Genomic DNA, 17,947 nt, shown 5'->3' on the forward strand with positions numbered 1-17,947 from the left:
AAAGGGGCGGGGCTACATAAGGTCTATAACCAAGAAAAAACATTTAAAGGGATACTTCACCGATTAGCATTAAGCATTAAGCGGTAGTATTTTCGAGTGACCGTGCTTCCCCCCCTCATGTCCCCCTGAGACGAGAGATTTCTGTATTGTGTGTCTTGGAAATAAACCTCAGATGACACAAAAATCATCATTTATCTCATCAGAGGCTTTTCTGTCCAAAGGCGAGAGACTCCAGCCAGTAGGAGGAGCTCGTCCCGCATGTGTTCAACCCGCCCATAGGGGGATCTCACCATAAAACGCCGTCTTTTCAGTTTCGAGTCGACTAGTAGCCTAGCTGTATCATTTCTCCCGATACTGCCCTCTGTAACCGGGAGGCGTGGCTTGGGAGTGGCCTCGTAGAGCAGCGAAGCAAGTGCATTCTGGGAGTTGTAGTCTTTCATCCACATGAGCCAAAAATACATTTTCTGGCTTTTCTCAGTCTAGACGGCTCCAACTTCTAAAATAATTTCACTTTTCTTCTACATAAATGACCCAATTTAAATACACATTCATCTTTCCAGCGGTGAAATATCCCTTTGATAACAGACTATTTGAATGTTCAGAGAACATTCAGGAAAGTTTTTTATAACTTAATGGGAACGTTAGATTATAATAATGCAGTAGCTCGCTTAAAATGAAATAAAACATTCACAATAAAACATTTCTGTTTGTGTTTTGCAGGGGAAAGCAAGTTGTACGTGTTTGGAGCAACATGAGGGTGAGTAAATGATGATTTTAATATTGCCTTAATTAACCCAATATTCTTAAAACATGATACCAAAGCTCCTGAGGTCAACTCTGTTAATTAGTCACAAAAAAGTATCAGCCCACTGGGACCCAGTGTTTTATGCCTTTGCCTTAATTATATGCATTATAATTAATTGCATATAGACACCCACATCCAGACACACCATAAAATCGAGTACTATTTTACACCATCTCTGGTTGGCAAGTGGTTAGATTGAATCTGGCCGGATTCTTTGTACCAGTTTTCTCCCGCTATATCATCAATATCCATGAAGTTGTCAACTGATTTACTACTAATTAAATCTCTTTTCCCCGAGGGCCGTGATAGCTTGACTTGGCATTTCCTCTTAACAACTTGCAACTGGAAAAAAGAAGTTTCTTGACATATGGACATAAAGAATCTGTCTTTGTTATTGAGACTTCCGCTTCTGAACATAATTTGAAGAGTTAGCCGGCCCTCTTTAATTGTGGCTCGGAGCTTTTCCCTCCTTCGGGTCGTGAATGATAAAAGCGTTTGATGTTATTAATTCATAACGGATGTGATCTTTCATCCGGCCCCATGGAGGAAAGCCAGTTGATAAAAGTTCTATTTGGAGGAAGTGTTTCTGGAGCAGGCGAGTTCTTTCTAAAGCGGCTCATCATGAATTATGCACGTTGATCAGCTTTTGCATCTGAACTGGACGGCTTTTTTAATATCCAAAGCAAATGAAGACAGATCACAGCTCGTGTGTAGAGACGGCCAAGAACACACTGTTCACTGTACAGACTCCTGATCCTAAAACCTGATTCATTCCTCTATAGAGCGCAGAACAGTTCTGAAACAAAAATATGTTTTCCTAAACTTCACAGATATGTAATGTGGTAATAAATTAGAAATGTATTGTTTTATGCTTATAATCAATATACATTTTAAATCTATTGCTGAGAAATATATATATTTTTAGAAACTTTTAATAATATTATAAGAACGTATGTGAAATGATAATATTTAAATAAATAAATATTTAAAAAGCATATAAAATATCAGATATAAAAATCAGATAAAATCACATTAATTTTATTCTATAGAGAATTTTTTAATATTTTGTTTTACTGAAGAACTTCATAGATATGGATGCAAATAAATATTACATGCTTATAATCAGTATACATTTTTAATCTATTGTTGTGAAAATATATATTTTTAGAAAAAGTTAATAATATTTTAATAATTATAGTTTAAAAAATAAATTTATAAAATGTTATAATATATATATATATGATATATTACATACATTTGTATTTACTGAAGAACTTAATGTTGAAATACATTTAAATATTATTTAAACATTAGATATTTTACTAATGATATTTAAATAAATAACTAAAATATAAACCCCATTATAAATTCTACTGAGAATTTTTATTTATTTTAAACAGATATGTAGAATATGCATGGAAATGTATTTAAAATGTTTTGTTTAATGCTTAAAATCAATATCAATTTTAAATATATTGAAAAAAATATAAGTGAAATATTTTTAAGAATAAAAAATATTTATAAATTTTTTTTTTTAAAGAATATTTTATGAAAAATTTGTTAAAATATATCAATAAATAAATAATGTGGCAATTAATTTAAAATGTATTGTTATTAAGCTTGTTTTATGGGAATGCTTCCAGAAGCGATGCTGCTGAACGTCACTATCTTCTGCTGAGCATTCCAGCAATTAATCCTTTTAGCCAATCAGAGCGTCCGTCCCTGCAGAATCGGACATGTTCTAAAAACTAATCCAATCAGTCAGTCGGGCTCCTCCATTGATCCTGATGCACTGCTTCTGTACACAGAAAATACAATTAGTCAAGTAGATTGAAAAGAAGCTTAATCTAATAGGAAGCACTGCAGTGGAAAACTTTTCCTCGGATTGCATTACAAAAAGACCATGATGCTAGTGTGGTTACTAGGGTGTTCTGGGTGGTTGCTAGGGTACTTTTGTGCGATAAGTGGTGTGGAATAAACAGGTGGCACTTCATAAAACTGTGACATTTGTCATCTTACGCATCTCATAAAGCTCTTCTGTGAATGCACCTAATCAATGTCTGTGGAGATCAGGAAACCAGCGGGCGTTTCACTAAATCTGTGGTCTCTGGAGCTCGTAAAGACAAGCTTCCTACAAAATCCTTGATTAGTATTCAACGTCTCTCTTCCCCACAGGGCCGTTACTTCACCTCCGCACAGATGTGCCTGGATTTAAACACTGTTCAGTGTCTCTGAACCCTGAGATATTACAGCCCATACCTGCAGCCATCTGAAAAAAACACACAAAAAAAAACACAATCCATAAGTTTTCCAGAGCTATTCAATTAACTTAAAAACCTTATGTGATTACATTTAATTTTCAATAACGCTCGGAAGAATTAGAGGGCTTTGCTGGCGTGCTTTGCCGTTCATTAGCGGTAATCCGCGGCGGTCAGGTGTGTTCTGGAGAGATAGTGTGGGAGTTTTCCGGATCTTTGTTTCGGCCCACTAGGCGCCAGAATACGGGATTCATGCGGTTGCCATGGCGATCTGCACACTCGGGGGGGGGTTTAGCCATAGCCCTTTGTTTTATGAAATGCTTGAATAGACGTGGCCCATGATAAAGTGTGTTAAAATGGCAGTTTAGTGCGTATGAATGTGTAAACAGACCTCGAAGCTCCCGCTGAACAGCAGGATCATGCCGGATCTGCATAAACACGTTTGTTTGTATGTCTGTTTATCACGGGAGTCAGACTCTGCTTTTGTTTGCTTTGCCGAACAATGTTCGGTTATTTTTGTTGAAGCTGAAACGCTTTAAGCTCTTTATTTTTGCTCATATTTAGGGTTGATGATTTGAACAAACCCCAAACACTTCCGTCCTGCAACATTTGTGATATGGACATATATATATATACACAGGTGCTGGTCATAAAATTAGAATATCATCAAAAAGTTGATTTATTTCAAGAATTCAACTTAACAGGTGAAACTAATATATTATATAGACTCATTACATGCAAAGTGAGATATTTCAAGCCTTTATTTGTTATAATTTTGATGATTATGGCTTACAGCTTATGAAACCCACGAAATCAAAATCCCAGAAAATTAGAATATTACATGAAATCACACAGTAATTACACAGTAATACCATGGTCATTGAACCAGGTTTTGGTTCAGGTGTGGGCAGGTGCAAATCCTGCTGGAGAATGAAGGAAGCATGAAGTGCTCTGGAAATGTCCTGGTAGACGTCTGCGTTGAGTGGACAGCACAGTGGACCAACACCAGCCGATGACATGGCTCCCCAAACCAACACAGACTGTGGAAACTTCACACTGGACTTCAAGCATCTTGGATTGTGTGCCTCTCCATTCTTCCTCCAGACTCTGGGACCTTGGTTTCCGAATGAGATGCAAAATTTGCTCTCATCAGAAAAGAGGACTTTGGTCCACTGTGCTTTATTAAATCCAGAGTCAACGCAGCCGTCTCTACCAGGACATTCTCAGAGCACTTCATGCTTCCTTCATTCTCCAGCAGGATTTGCACCTGCCCACACCTGAACCAAAACCTGGTTCAATGACCATGGTATTACTGAGTGATTACTGTGTGATTTCATGTAATATTCTAATTTTCTGGGATTTTGATTTCGTGGGTTTCATAAGCTGTAAGCCATAATCATCAAAATTATAACAAATAAAGGCTTGAAATATCTCACTTTGCATGTAATGAGTCTATATAATATATTAGTTTCACCTGTTAAGTTGAATTCTTGAAATTAATCAACTTTTTGATGATATTCTAATTTTATGACCAGCACCTGTGTATATATATATATAACATTTAAAATATGCTTTTTATGTCAATTTGTGTTCTTTTTTTATAAAAATTGTATTCTTATTTATTCAAATCAAAGTTTGCGAAGTCAAATCATAGTTTTCATAAACATATGAAATAAAATAAATGTGTAATATACTGTTTTACGTTACTTACTGTATAATCAGTTCTTTTTATTTGCTTCAAATCAAAGTTTGTGAACTCTTTATTGAATATTTGTTTATTTCTGACTATCTAATCTGACAAGTTTTCATCTGGCAGACAAATGCACATTTCTACCATGCTGAGCGAATATGTTTTTTTCCTCATTTCTGCAAACCTCACAAACTAAACTACAATTAGTATTCACAACTTAGCATCACTTTCGTTATGCACATATTCAAATATGCTCATACATCATTAATATGAGCTTGCGCCTTTTATGTAGTGGACTCTTTTTGAGAAGACAACCATTTGATATTCAAAGTCTGTTTACAGTCTCTGCAGAGAAAGTGAGTAAATACATTTTGCCCACTGCTGTGCTGGAAAACACCATAAATTAAACATGCAATGCATTCTGGGAGATCGGAGACCAGTGACTTTGGTGTGAGGACTCATTACTGACTCTGACTGCAAGCTTAAGATGGAAGTGGGACAGCGAGGCAATATTTTTTAAGTAAAAAGAGCAATACTTAAAGTCATTAAAAAGTTATTTTTAATTAGTTTTGTCATGCAGGTGGAAAGTGAGACTCAAAACTGTCAATATTGGTGTAAAGCTGATGTGCAGATATACACAAGCTACTACGTCTCACCCGTTTCACTTGAAAATCGCGCCGCACACACCAGGGTCGGAAAATAACAGGGGCTTGGATCTTTTATATGATCAAATGTCCATGTGGTTTAACATACACGGCTAAAACGCTGCGTTGTTTGAAAACTTGCATTGCAGAACATAGAAGTAATATACGTCTGAATGACCAAAAGAACCCCATTGCTGTTCATTTCAATGTTTTTAAACACAATTTGTCGACTCTTCGCTACTTTGTTATAGCGCTAGTAAGAGTACCCAGAAGGGCTGGTGACATTAATACGATCTTACTACAGAGGGAACCCTTTTATATACAGTACATACACTTAATACTCTTTCTCCAAAAGGTTTGAATATGGAGTTTGATTTGAACATTTTCTTGTGAACATCCTTTGTTTATTTTTTATATTTTTTATATCATGTTGGTTATTTTTCTGTATTTTTCAGTTTTATTTTTATTTTTTAAGTGGTTACATTTGTGTTTGATTAGGTCGTTACTGCATTGGATGATTGGGTGATTAGTTCACTAATGAGGTCAGGTGTGATGGTGGTTCGATATAAATTGTACCTTTCTATGATTGTTCACTCTCAGAAAAAAAGGTACAAAAGCTGTCACTGTGGCGGTACCTTTTCAAAAGGTACACCTTTGTACCTAAAGAGTGCATATAAGTCCCTCAAAGGTACGTATTGGTACCAAACGTGTACATATTAGTACCTAAATGGAACATATTAGAACCCTTTTGAAGGGTACTGTCCCAGTGACAGCTTTTGTACCTTTTTTTCTGAGAGTGTTGCTTGCCTGACGAATATTTATCTTTTTTGAATAAATTCTTGGGAGCAGAAGTGGCAGTGTGCCGATTCTTGTTCATTTTGAGTTTATTGCTTTATTTGATCGAGCGCCTGCATGCCAAAACGTTTTTTGGATGTGCGCACTATTTCTTTTTTGAATTCATATTGCTTGGGGCAACAATGCCACCAAAATGTATAACAATCCCCCAAAATTGAAGATATGGGGCAGAAAACGTCCCTGCATGAGTTCTTGTGGATAATATTTAAGTAAATCCATGCAAGCAAATGTGCTGTCTTCCCGAATATCAGCACATTTGCAAATGTGATATTGATTTTATACAACATATTGTCTGTTTTTGCTGTTTTGCCAACAAATCCACAGTAGCGCCACGTCTCTGAGCGACACTGTGATGTTTCGGTAATGAATGAATCGGTCTAATGAATGATGCAACGACTCACTTATAAAGACAGTCTTGGGTTGTGTCTGAAATTGCCCCGTATACCCATAATCGAGTGCACTCATTCTATCCCACAATGCATCACAATAACGAGTGTACAACCGATGCACGCTCAATGGCTCGAGAATACCCATAATACATTGCACACACTGTCTTTTTTCTCATTGTGGGGTCTCTGAATTGCAAAGGCCTCAGCACATTTGATGCATAAAGTCGTGCATGAATTGCATCCAAACCCGTAACGCCTGGTGTCACACATAACACGATTGATGCCGTTTTACAAACCCTCTAAATAAATTGATCTTTTAGTCTGTGAATCTCACTTCATTCATACTGATGATGTCTGAACGTGTCCTCTTAAACCGCGCTCAGGGAAAGCGTGATTTATCCACGGCTCAGCGTGCAGCGCTCGTGTGTGACAGAGAGAGGACGGTGATTTATAGAGCTGTTTGTTATTCACAGTCTGGCCTTTACTGCTTATTACTTGTTTAAACAGAATGTGTGACAGTGTGCAATCTAATGAGAAGCAAAACATGTTCAGGTCAGATTTCATCCTCAATATTATTATTTTTGTTTATTTTTTAAAACAGTATTATTTATTATTACTGTTAAATTTTTTTTTTTTTTTATGGAAATTGCATGGATATTTTAGGACACTTATGATGTTTTGCATGTATTTTCATGCCAAATAAGCACATTATCTCACATCAAACTCATAGCAATATAGTATTTTTTTTATTTAGATCAGCATAAATTAAAGGCCTTTTTTTCTTCAAATATTTCCAGGATGTTAAAAAAACAATATACATACATGTAAATGTTTTATATTACATTTAAATAATAAACTTTATTTTGCATTACTCTAATGAGAATTTGGTGGGGGGCTAAAATGTGCTTAATTGTCATGAAATTAAAGTTGCAATGCAATAATACTCCATTATTTTCAAAATGTTCTTTATGTAAAATATAGTTTATTATATATTCCATTTGTTTCTGGGTTGAAATATGATCTGAACAAGTTCTCGACAGATTTATGAGTTAAAGCAGTTTGTGGTTGTGTAGACGAGATCAAAAACTAAAAGAAGATCAGTGACGGATCTTAAAAACAAATGTAGAAGCGACAGAAGGTCAGTGAAAGTGGAGCGACTCTGAACAGTCTTAAATCATTCATCGCTCTGACAGAGAGAGCGCACTGTGTTCTTCTACTTATCTATCCTCTCTTCCAGAGTTTTCTCTCCGCTCATCCCTCGCATCCGTGCATGTGTGCCGAGTGTTGCCACGGAAACCCACAGCGAACGCCGCTACCTCACTTCCTGCCATGCAGAAGACTGGCAGCTCGAGCTGGCGCTGCCCGCTGTGCCAACATTGTTACTAGTCGCGTGTGTCTCAATCTGTCTCTTGTTTGCTTTCTTTGTTTCCCTGTCCTGCTGTATCTTTCTTTCATTGTTCTAAGAATGATTCACATTTCTTTTCATAGAGGCTCTTTTTTTCATTTGTACTTTTTTGGCTGAACTACCACTCAGAAGCACATAGCAACATGAGCCATATCTAGAGATCAGAATACCATAGAATGATAAATATCTGATATATCTATAATATTTCTCTTCTGATACACCTAGCAACCACATAGCAACACCCTGGCAACCTCTAACAACACCCTAGCATCATGCCGGTGAGTTTTGTACATCTGGTTTTCTTTTCTCTCTTCATCACAGGATGTGTGTTACCATGATTTTACTGTGGTAACATCACGGCAAAAGCATTTTAGACTCTGTTTGCACAGTTTGCACAGACGATACACTTATCTCACGAGACGATACATGATACTGGGTTCACGAAAACGAGTCCCGATGATATTTTCAAGAAATATAAGAGATCTTCAATGACAAAATATGACTGGAAAAATTGTCTTTTATTCGACTGAAAGTCACAAAAGATGCTGATTGTTGTTGTTACACTTTACAACATGACCAAATCCTTGTTTAATATTGGCCGAACAACATTTAATTCAAATGTTTACTTAATCTTTAATATCTGGCCACTTAATTACAGTAGAAATGCCACAGCTACTAGCCTGGTTAAAACCAGACCATTCTCAGTAGTAACTGAGTTATTATGGTCTGGCAAAGCTTCATTAATAACTCATTTCCAAAGGGGCGTCACCAACGGACGTCGCTCAAATGCCTCTGGGCGCAATTGGATAGACCTAAAACCAATCAGAGCGCTCGTCATCGTGTAAAGCCATATGCTGCGTCCCTAAGTTACACTACGCCATAAAAGTATGTACTCTTTTTGTGAAGAAAAGGTATTTACTTTTGAATGTGTAGCAAAAAAGTAGGCAAGCTTTGGGACATACTACTTCGTCATCTTTATCGGACGGATCTGTCGCGTGCATCCTGTCACTTAAACTGCCCTGTCAATCATCTTGTCACAGTTAAAATCCCCTATTAAAGCTCATTTCATTTCCTACCGTTTCGGAGAGAAATGTAGCAGCACGTTCATCTGCCAGTGGGTCTTTCATGGAGACTGTCCTCATGTGTTTGCAATTTGAATATAATAATGCATTTAAAAGTTGGCGCGCTTCACCAACGGACGTCGCTCAAATGCCTCTGGGCGCAATTGGATAGACCTAAAACCAATCAGAGCGATCGTCATCGTGTAAAGCCCGCCTCAACGTTTCTGATTGGTGCCTCGATTTCGACAGATTAGAAATGGGCTTGAATGGGCTCTTTGCCAGACTACTTGCAGAGCAAATCTAAATTTGCCGGAAGTTGTCTGGGTTTTCCCAGGATACACATCTACTGTAATTCCCTGAACAAGAACATGTGGAAATCAAAACATGCAAACTCAGAGGAACTTTTATTTTGAAATAGCGATGAGCAACAGTTTGCATATTTAGATGTGTTCTTCTGTGTTTGTGTAGGTTTATAAATGTTAGCACTGTGCTATATTATGATTTTTTTTAAATGTTTTAATAATATATCGTGCCGCCTTAGAAAACAATCTAGTAATGCGGTTCGTATGTGGAAATGTGGAATTCCGTAATCGAGGAATCGTGACGGTCCTTGTAACGAATGTCACTTCAGTTGTACTTTCTGAGTATAAATTCTCATATTCATATCGTCACGTTTTAATTTCATGGCACGACATCTCGTCACACTCCTAGTATTTAAGTGTGTGTTCCAGGCGGTCGATCGCTGGTTCCCACAGGTCTAGAGTCTCAGGAGTCCGTAAAGGGTGTGTAATATAAACCTGAAGTCAGGACAGAACAAATGAGTTGTCCTCCATATAGAGACCAAATGAACTTCCTAATGCAGTTCTGCTCTCACTCGAGTCGCTTTGAAATGTGGAGAGACTCTGTCTTTGTCTTGAGCACAGATGCTGTATAGATCCATTGAAACTGATACAGACAAACAAGATCTTTTAAAGAGAGATGGAGGAAATCCAGCCTTCACTCTTTATAAAGCTTCTTCGGCAGCTCTTGTTTAATGAAGAACCATATTACATGAAACTTCCTCCAGAACAGCGAATCCCTTAATAGTTTGGTTTGTTTACATGACGCTGTCTGAACTGATTGCCTTCAAGGTTGGACTTGAAAGAGACTGATGGCAGATCTGATGTCTTGTAGTCGTAAAGCACAGATGATGCACAACACACTGAAGTATCAAACGGAGAGTTTGTAGGAGGAAGGGCGTTTGTGTCAGTGCTTGAAGCGTCAGCTCCTCCAGTGATGATGGTGCAGTGTGAACAAAGTCAGGCCTACAGACACACACACACACACACACACACACACACACGAGCATCTGTCATGAACACACACACCGCTGCAGGGAAGGGCATGCCGCAGAGAGACAAACACAGATAGTGTCCAGTCCAGAAATAGATCAAGTTTGTTTATGATATCTAGATGGTTTTTTTCCGCCTCTTCTTGGTGACACATGGGATATTTCTCAAATTAAATTACCATAATGAGAATATAAAGAGGAAAATCTTAATGAGGCTTGATGGTTTTGTGCAGGTCCTTTGAGAGCCAGACACGGACTCAGCTTGTATATGATGCTGGGACACTATGACTTATTCATAATTAATTAAATCATATAATTCCAAAAATATATTTTAATCTATTTCTGTAAAATTAATACTTGTAAAATAAATTAAATATTATATAAATAAAAAATTAATGATATATACAGGTGTGTGTATAATATAGCATATATATATATATATATATATATATATATATATATACATATATATAAGTTTATCTTCAATATTTTTTCAAATATCTACACATATTGGATACATTTTCTTGTCTTGACATTTTTTTTACAAAATCTATTTGCTTTAAATTAGTCAGAAATGTAGAGATTTGGCTGATAAATACAGTGTTTGATGTGTGATATGTTATGCGTAGTTAAACCTGTGCACATTTATGCACTGTAAAGAGAGTTTTCTTGCTCGTCATGTCACTTACAAACGATTTGAGGCCGCAGGACTGAACTTGAGCTTGTGTGTTTGTGTGTGACTCATCGTGTGTGTGTGTGTGGGGACAGTAAATAGCCTGTGTTAATGGCCCGGTGGGAACGGAGGAAGTTCACAGTCATTAACGCCCTTCATGACAACATCGAGTGGCTTAATTACTTAATTGGGCCTGAACCCGTGGTTAAGTGGCTATCTAATTGCAGAGTGGAGAGTTTAATACGTGTTTCATTCTGAAGTGCCTGTGAAGCGCTGATGCCATTGTGCCTGTGTGTTTCAGAGGATCTCAGAGAGGGATCTCTCTCTCTCTCTCTCTATCCTAGTGTTTTCAGGGAATATGTCATAAAATACAAGCCTATGCTGTATATTAAAGATGTGTGTGCATGATAAAGATCACTCAGATTGAAATGTATGCAGTGAAGGCTTGAGGAGGGTAGAAGGGACGAGAGATATTATAATTCCTGGTGGAGCTTCAGAATATGATTATTGCCCATAAAGGACAGCCGCATAAAGAAGCTCTATATCAAATCCTCGTGGACTGATAATGACCTGCTGGACTCATGTTCTGGGATCAGCTCCTCTGAAGCTGCAATGATGACTGTAATGAGGTGTTGTCATGCAGGATCTGACCCTGGATCAGTGGCGTGTACGAACCGCTGCGGGTCATTAGTATTCATCCAGCAGTGTGTGTGTGTGTGTGTGTGTGTGTGTGTCTCGGCTGGTGTCGTTCCAGCGCTGGACTGAGTTTTAATTAGTCTGACCAGCTCTAATAACGGCATGCGCCGCTGCACGTCTGTTACACACACACACACACACACACACACACACACACACACACACACACACACACACACACACACACACACACACACACACACACACACACACACACATTTGTGTACATTGTCGGCACACAAAATCAGCCTTGCGTTGCCATATTTGTTCACTTGTTTTAAAGATTTTCTTTAAACCTTACCAGACTTGGCTCAAAGTCTCTAATTTTCCATTGTAACAAAAAAATTACCATGGAATATTGAATATTACTATATTATATTAAACATCACAAATGTCAATTATATATTGTATGTAATAATTTTATTATAATAATAATAAAAATAAGATATGATATATCATATAAGAATAATGCAGTTATAATAGTAGTTTAGTATATCTATAATAAAAGATTATTATAAGAAAGTATATCAGCTTCATGAGTAAATGTCATTATTGTATATGGTAATATAAATAAATAAATAAATAAATTAATAATTTGACTGTCACAAGAACATTTATTTTAATTTATGTATATTTTATAAATGAATGTTTTTGAATACATGTCCAAGAATATCCTAATTGTACAGTGCGATGGTACAGTATATATATATATATAAAAATACTGTGGTATTACATCTACTGCCTCACTGAACTGTGAATTCCTGCTAATTTCAGTCTGATGAGCTGTAAAACGTCCTTCATGCTGTTTCGGCCGGACTGTTTGACTACGTTAGCCTGGCAAGCCAGACCTACATCAAGATGTTAGGTCTGGCAACTCACCATTGGCACGGCTCAATCCGAGGGGCGGGAATCGCGGGATAAAAACGGTTGTCTTTCAAATTCCCTCTGCATGCAATAGGATAGCGCTACAACCAACCAGAGGTTTTTCCCAACAGCGGAGCTAGTTGATAGATTAAACTTTTGCCGTATCTGGTTGGCAAAACTACGAACACATCTTCCTTTTTTAAGAATGACTTTAGTGCCGTTCTTTGTTCTTTTCTCAAGAAAAGCTTAACTCCAAGTCCTCCAGAGTCGCGGCTAAAGCCGATTCGAAAGACTGTTCTCCAGCTGCAGCCATTCTTTGTTTTCAAGTAGCAGGGAACCGTCGCAACTCTGCCGTCATTATGTTAAGCCCGCCCCGCCTACTCTATACACGATGTGATTGGCCTGACTAGAGTTTGGTTTTTCCAGCTCGAAAGTCAACGGAGAGTTGCTAGACCACACTGGCTGCAAAATAAATGTTGCTGCCGCTAGGGTGCGTCTAGATTTCTAGGCTATGACTACGTGTTTTCAACTGATCATCTAAGACAGGATAAGTCTGTTATAAATGCTAAAATAACGAAGAAAAACAAACAACCAAACCATGTTCATTATTATCTCAAATAAATTGAAAGAGTTTTACATATTCCATCAAGACGTTGAAGATCGACCTGTTTTCAACGTTGAAAAGTCGTGATTAGACGTTGAAGATTTATGTCTATTCAGCGTCTAATAGGCGACATTTTGCTAGCTGGGGAGCCCCGAATAAGGAAAAAATTAAATGAGAGAAAAAGTTGTGTCAATGCTTTTGCGTTCCTCTGAAAAACTTTGCGTTCTCTTGCAAAATGTTTGCGTTCCCTTGAGAAACTTTTTTGTTTGTTTGCGAAGTATTTTGCATTCCCCCCCGAGAAACTTTACGTTCGCTCGCAAAGAACAAAACGTTTTGCTACCAAATGCGAAGTTTTTCGGGGGAACACAAAAGCATTGACATATAATTTTTCCTCTCAACTCATAGTTTTCTACAGTGACCAGGAGGGGACATGTTCGGGTCACTTAGTTTTGTCTAGGCCACAACATATAAACTCGTGGGAACGTGATATTAAGTCGTGGGAACGTCATGATATCTCGTGGGCACGAGATCGTATGTTGAGCGAACAACGTGGCTACCAGTTTAATAACATGTGGGATCCGAATCTTCACATGCAACACGGGCTCCTCCTTTTACCCCGGTCATAATTTACTTTGTTATTTGTTAATTTAAGTTTCTCATAATTTGTTTTTGTTTATTGCCTTAAAATAGCCTGGATGCCAGCCGAACTTAGCCTCGCCACCAACATTTGAGGTCGGGAAGTTCGGTCTGGACTTGATCCGTTGTGGAGCAACTACGCTCGAACCAGAGCTGTTCGGACCAATCAAATTGTCAGGGTGGGCTTTATACGATGATGGACAGATGATCAACAGTCACGTAATCAATCCACGTCACCAAAGAGCGCTTGGGTTGAATTCGTTTACAACAAAGATGGCTGCCGCTGGAGAATTGAGATGTGTAGATTCCGCCATCGCGTCTGTTATAGAAGATATCGACAGCGCATTCATTTTAAAAGAGGAACAGAGAACCGCGATCAAGGCATTTGTCGATCGGAAAGATGAATGAAGAACATATACGTCACTTATTCCGTTGCTCTGATTGGTTGTAGGTCTATCCAATTGAGTGCAGAGGCATTTTCCTTCCTGGTTCGGTTGAAACACGCCCCATAATCACAGCCCAATGGAGCAGTTTCAGACTCACATTCTGACTAGAATCTGAGTATGACGACGTCAAGCTAGCCTTAAACGGGACTTTATTCGTGACCCGAGTATTTCATTCAAGCCAGCAAATTTCCGACGAAAAAGCCCGTTCAACTTAAGAGTGCGCTTCAGGTGTCTTTCACTTACATACCCATGTCTTAATGCCAGAGACCGCACAATATCTTTATATGACATTCCTAATTCAAAGTGAAATGTTATTTCATCAGTCATCTCCATCTCCGACTGCTGTATATGTACAGGATTGACCGGTGTGGTTCCCTCAACATAACTCGTGGCTACGAGAAATAGATGTCGTTCTCTCAAAATATGAAGTCGTGTCCACGAGAAAAATATATATCGTTCCCTCAACATATGATCTCGAGGCCACGACTTTACATCGAGCGGCCACGACATGATGTCGTTACCTCAACAAAATGATCTCGTGGCCACGATATATTATCACGTTCCCACGACTTAATATCTCGTGGCAACAACATATTATCACGTTCCCACGAGTTTATATGTTGTGACCACGACAAAACTAAGTGAACTGAACATGTCCCCTCCCGCTCACCGTAGTTTTCAAACCCCATGTCCCTTTAGAGGCCCCTTGCTTTCCTGACAGAACTTTTCTGTGCTTGTCTGTAAACATTTCTCTGGAATTGTCCTCTGTTTGAGCACCAAACGACAAAATAACTGAAATCTGCCATGAAGGTGTGTGTTTGTGTACATTCACACCTGTCTTTAACAGATCGCTTGACACACACAGTCATCGTTACACAGACGGTTAATGGTTTCACCCTAACTGAAATTTCACTTCCTTCATCAAACATTTGTTTATGTCTGATTTATTTGTATTGTTCGGTGCCTATAATAGATTAACCTGCATGTTTTGGAACCAACATACAAGATTATTTTTTCATATTTTGTCTTTCCCACACTATTGGTCCACACTTCTGGTCACGTCTACTAACTTTAATAATACATTTTCCACTGAGTTAAGGTTGTGAAAGCATGTGTGTAGTGACAGATCGTTTGATTTGATGTGTTTGGTTTAATTCACTCGCGTCACTCACATCAGAGATCATGCTAGCTTGTGCATTTCCATTTGAAACACGTGTGTGCAATCTTTCACAGACCCACAATCCTGCTGTGCTCAGCGCTGGTGTCGTGAGGAACAGCGGTTCAACAGCAGGTCCTAATGGCCTCATGAAGGGCAGAGAAACCCTCACGAGAAAGGACAACAGCAGGACTTTAAACTCACGTGCGACTGATGCATGATGGGATACGACTGAAAGGGGTCAATCAGCTCTAAAAGACAGGTATTTCATTGTTAATTCATCAGGGATCGTCCTGTCCAAGACTGAAGCTGTGCTGTAGGACACACAGGCGTCCTCTAGAGACACATCATCTCATCTCGTTTCCCATGATGCAGCAAAAAATTACACGTCTGAATTATTTCTCATGTGACATCATAGCAACGACTGCTAATGCTAACCGTGCAGCGTGTTTATGTATATTCATTAATTTGGAGGGGAGGTGTAATAAAATGTATCTAATTTTGAAATAAATTTGGAATAATGTGCATTGAAATTAATTTAAATAATATAGTTTTTGTATTCTATTTATTATTAGTTTTCAATATTATTATTATTCTATTTTTATAATAACTTATATTTGAAGAGTTCAGATGCAAAAGCCTCTAAATGCCATCTGAAATTTTCTTATAGAATGATCATTTTTATCAAGCTCGTATATTTAAATTCAATAATTTCACTTAAATGGCAATGAAGATTACCTATTAATTGTCATTTAAGTGAAATTACTGAACTTAAATATACAAGCTTGATAAAAATGATCATTCTATAAGAAAATTTCAGATGGCATTTAGAGGCTTTTGCATCTGAACTCTTCATTTATAATAATTTCTTTTTTTTGTTTGTTTAAATGCACCAATATTACAATAGTAACATTGGCCATTGGCTAATATTTTACCTAAACATTTAATACATCTTTTTTTTTTTTTTTTTTGTCCTCAAATTTCTAAAGCACCCTGGAGTGAAATGGCTCGAACACAATCATGACCTTTTTGATATTCAAAGTGCAAACATTTAAGTCAGCGAGCCACGACTGTGTGAAGGTCAGACTCAGAGGTTTTTATGCTGGCGATTAAAGATCGGATCGTTATTTTTCCAGGTCTCAGTTCATGTAAACGTGACTAGTGACTCTCTTAATGCAGAATTTGCTTGTTAACGATCGTCTGGTGCAGGAATGGACTGTTGTGCCCTCTTTATGTCTCGTTTCATCATCCCGTTTGTCTCTTGTTGTGACTCAAGAGGACGTGTTTGACTGTGGGGAGAGTAAAACGGGCAGGGATTCGAGTCTGAGATCCATCCTGGCAGAGGATCCGTTCACTGTCTGATGTGATCTGTGCCCGAGGGACTCTTGACATATGGAAGACATCACTTATCCGGCGGGTCCGGAGAGAAATCATCGGGCCTGTAAACACACCGCACACTAATTCTGTCCCCTCGCTTATGTCAGGGCCAGACTGTGTGTTTTATGGTTTCTCATAACCTCCGCGTGTCATTTCGGTGCGTTTGGTTGGTTTGTCTTTGTGAGTTACCCTGCTGAAGCGACCCGCTCAGGTCAGGTCTGGTCCAGACATGTTTGAGCCGGTTTAGTCAACCAGCATAACCATTCAGTGTAGCAAACAAACGCCGTGAGCTCACAAATACAAATAAGACTTTAATCCATCTATTAACTCTAGACGGTTTGCATGCGTGTAAAGGATCTCCTGTTGTTCTCCTCAGATTCATTGAAGTGTGATGGTGATGTTTTTAATTGCCCTCTTACATACAGCTCATCAGATCTCAGTGTAAGATATTACTCAGGCTTGACACGTATAGCAATCGATATGATCCCACTCCGCCTCATTCTTGTCATCTGGATATTTGCTGGTTATTATTATGGGCAAATATGTTCATTTAAATACCAGACAGGTATAAAAGAGCCAGAAATGTGATATTTTACTGGAGCTGCTGTGTCTGACTTGAACGAGATTGAATCCCTGTATTGGCTGAGTTCAGAGTAGCATACTGTCATACTACTCATATTTCTTCCATATCTTTATGTGGCAGAAATAGTAACACTAGTGTGCTATTCCCATTTCAGCCATTATGCATTTCGTTTTATAGTGCATTACACAATGTCATACTGTTTTTGCAGTATGTGTACCATCCACAAACTTTCAGATATATATATTTAAATTTGAGTTTATATATATATATATATATATATATATATATATATATATGAAGAGTTCAGATGCAAAAGCCTCTAAATGCCATTTGAAATTTTCTTATAGAATGATCATTTTTATCAAGCTTGTATATTTAAGTTCAGTAATTTCACTTAAATGACAATTAATAGTTCATCTTCATTGCCATTTAAGTGAAATTATTTAATTTAAATATACAAGCTTGATAAAAATGA

At 37.9% G+C, this 17,947-nt stretch overlaps 2 long non-coding RNA genes across 4 annotated transcripts in view; both read left to right on the forward strand.

Moving 5' to 3' along the window:
* Positions 1–17,947, forward strand: part of LOC309497995 — a 40,867-nt gene that overhangs the window by 13,745 nt on the left and 9,175 nt on the right. For 2 of the 3 annotated variants that reach the window (XR_014205787.1, XR_014205788.1), the window contains exons 5-6: positions 721–757; positions 15,590–15,774. This is a non-coding gene — a long non-coding RNA (uncharacterized lncRNA). Of the gene's footprint in view, positions 1–720; positions 758–15,589; positions 16,126–17,947 lie in introns of those variants that run through there. The other variant, XR_014205789.1, reaches the window with a different exon arrangement.
* LOC309495998 lies at positions 13,879–14,746 on the forward strand. The gene is made up of 2 exons (XR_014204924.1): positions 13,879–13,945; positions 14,492–14,746. It is a non-coding gene; the product is annotated as an uncharacterized lncRNA (long non-coding RNA).

This window comes from Leuciscus leuciscus (assembly GCF_965113295.1).
Source record: "Leuciscus leuciscus genome assembly, chromosome: 4".
NCBI classification, from domain to species: domain Eukaryota; kingdom Metazoa; phylum Chordata; class Actinopteri; order Cypriniformes; family Leuciscidae; genus Leuciscus; species Leuciscus leuciscus.